Below are 3024 nucleotides of genomic sequence, written 5' to 3' on the forward strand. Positions count from 1 at the left end.
GGCGCCGCACACCTGGAGCGCCCGGAGGTTAGCGGAGCCTGTTTTCCGTAACAAGAGCCCAAGAAGCATCCTGCAGGCTTTCTACTGTTTGAGTGTATGTTAAAGCAAAAACGGGTGGAAAGCTATGTATGCTCAGTTAACTATGTCTAGATGTAAGCGTTTTTTTAAAAAAACACAGAGGGAAGCCTCCTTCCAAGGATGCCTGGGATTCGCCTCTTTCTGTGGGCGGCAGCGACCCCCCTGCGGCTCTAGCCTCCACTAAGGGATCTGCGGGGAAGACAGAGGGAAGACCAACTCCGCACACTGCATTTGATTAATGATTTATTTTGATTAAGGCCGTCACAGTGACGCCTTAGCGTAGACCCTGTTCACCCGGGTCCCAGCCTCGACCCCGCACGGACCGCGAGGGTGGGTAGCTGGGGAAGGACGCAAGAAAGGGGCGGGGCGGGGCCTTGGTCGGGCGGGGCCTGGGATGAGCGGGGCCTGGGGATGGGCGGGGCCCGGGAAATTCCCCGGCGCGGGCAGGGAGCGGCAGGCGGTCAGCTGAGCGGCGCTGGGCGGGGTCGCGAGGCCGCGCATCAGCCCGAGGCTCCCCAAGCCCCGGTTCCCCAGCCGCCGCTGCCGGCGCCGCCGCCGCCGCCGCCGCCGCCCCCCGGCAGGTTCCCTGGTCAACGTCCCATCCCGATCGGCAGCTCTCTCCAGGCGGCACGATGCCGAAGAAACAGTGACCCTGAGCGAAGCCAAGCCGGGCGGCAGGTGAGCCAGGGCAGGAGGCTGCAGGGGTGGGCGAGGGGGCGGCGGCTCCTTCCCGACGGACTCTTCTCCGGCCTGAAAACGGTTCCCGCCGCCCTGCCCCGCGGCCCGGAGCCTGTCGGGGTGAGGGTGGCGAGGGGTGGGGCGGCCTTCCCGCGAGACTGCTGCCCTGGGAGGATCCCCAGGCCCCGGCGGGTCCTGACCTGGTAGGAAAGAGTGGGTAGTGAACAGAGGGTGGGTCCAAGAAGCGTCCAGGGCCGGCCTGGGGGCCACAGGTAACCCCTCTGCAGGTCACCCAGAGGCTTGGAGGTGACGTCCTCCCGCAGGCTGGGAAGGATTCCGCAGCCAGTTCCTGGCCATAAGGAGGAGGTGGTTACAGACACACCTGTGGGAGACGTGGGACCACTACTCGAGCTGAATGAGGTGCCCAGGGTCTGTACCACAGAGTGACCCCTTTCTAAGGGGGTGGAAATCCACATAGACTGCTGTGTCTAGGAGAGTGTGTACACTCTATATAGAGAGAATATTTGATGAGGCCGAGAACCCCAAAGGAATTGTTTTTGCCATCGAAATGTGTAAGCTACAGGCAGTAAACATCGCTCAAAGAAAATGAAACCCAGGTTCCGGCCTGGCCTCCACCACCAGGAAAACTGTTGTATGGAAATGTACACCATGGAACTGTTTGTAAGGATGAAATGGAAAATGAAAGCGTAGAAAAGTAAGGCAATGTGAGGACCTCAGAAGCCTTTGGAGCTGGTTAGCAAGGTGCAGCTGGTTAGCAAAGTGTGAACAGAAGAACTCACCTTGCTCTTTTGACCCAGGGAGAGAAGAGTTAGCGGGGCCAGGCTGCCTCCCAGGACAGGCCCAGTTTTGGGGCAGGGGCTGGAGAGGTCCCAGGGCAGACGCCAAGGCCAGGGATTGCCCTGGAGTGGACAAGGCAAGTTTAAATGTGACCTGTAGAGAGAGGACGATCATTGATTTAAGTCCTGGCATAACTTATCTGTTTTTCCACTGGGCCAATTTTGGGTGTTCTTTATATGTTATGTACGACACTATAAAAGTAGCAGCTTCTTTTTTTATAAATTAACCTTTAGGTTGCATATTATGCTAGGAATATAACTAACCTAACCTCCCCCTCCCCGCCCTGTCCTCGGAAAACCAAACTTTATTCTCGAAGGCAACTGGACACTGTATTATGTCCTGCTGAACTCCCGCCCTTAGGTAGAGGCGTGTAAGTATTCTGGCCATGAAATACACCTTCTGTTTTTTAGAGATTTGGCATATTTGATGTATGTTCTTTGGAATTTATGAAATAGAAAACCCAAAGGAAAAGGAAAAATATTAAATTCTTTAAAAACACATATTTCATTTAGAAAGAAAAAATTATTTTAAAAGTTTTGGTTGTTACCACTTTGACATGTGTATGAGGATTATTAGCATCTGTATTATGAAGTGATACCCAGATGACTTTGCAGTGACAGAAAAAAAGCACTTCTAATTTTTCAAATAAGTTAGAAAAGTGGATTTCGAGAATCTGGAAGTGAATGCTGTGGAACTGTGGAGAAACTCCTAACAACACTAGCATGCTGAGTTTGTCATCTACACAGCAGGAAGCATTTTACAGGTATTACACTTAAAAATACCTCATTATGCTATATTTTCAATTCATTTCAACAAACATTTACTGCAAACCTGCTATGTGCCAGTCTCTAGTAAGAATAACATGGAGAGAAAATACACGGGGAAACGATAGCAGTAATTTCAGAGTGGGCGGAGGAGGTGGAAATGCAGAGTGTTCTTGGGTGCTCGGGTGGGGAACAGTTCATATGACACAGGACATCATATTTAAGCTGAACATTGATCTGTTCAGTGGAAGTTTGCCAGGACACAAGGGGAGCCAGACATTTCGGGCAGAGGGCAGAAGAGAGGCAAGGACACAGAAACAGAAGAATGCAGGGAACCATGAGCTCTTTAATGTGCCTTGGGTATGAGTGTTTTGGTGTCAGGAGGTGACTCTGGTGGGTCATTTGGGCCTGGGCCCTGAAAGGCCACATTTGTCTTGCTAAGAAGCTGAAAGTCTGTCTTGTATGGGAAGGATGGACTCAGGGGAATGACCTCATATTGCAAAAGAAACCATGAGGGCAAGAGGACTGAAATTGACAGGGCTGAAAGTCAGTCATTTAGGAGGCTGTTAAAATGTATTCAAGAGATATTTACTGAGCCCTCCCTTCTATGTGGCAAGTAATGTTCTCAGTCCTGGGGATACAGCAG

At 51.9% G+C, this 3024-nt stretch overlaps 1 protein-coding gene across 1 annotated transcript in view; it reads left to right on the forward strand.

The window, feature by feature from the left end:
- The first annotated feature begins 502 nt into the window (after positions 1–502).
- The window catches only part of OPTN (optineurin), a 48512-nt gene continuing 45990 nt past the window's right edge, over positions 503–3024 (forward strand). The window contains exon 1 of the mRNA XM_011934231.1: positions 503–756. The gene's annotated coding sequence lies outside the window, so the exon portion shown is untranslated. The remainder of the gene's footprint in view (positions 757–3024) is intronic.

The sequence above is a fragment of the Colobus angolensis genome, unplaced genomic scaffold (genome assembly GCF_000951035.1).
Source record: "Colobus angolensis palliatus isolate OR3802 unplaced genomic scaffold, Cang.pa_1.0 Scaffold133, whole genome shotgun sequence".
Classification (NCBI taxonomy): Eukaryota; Metazoa; Chordata; class Mammalia; order Primates; family Cercopithecidae; genus Colobus; species Colobus angolensis.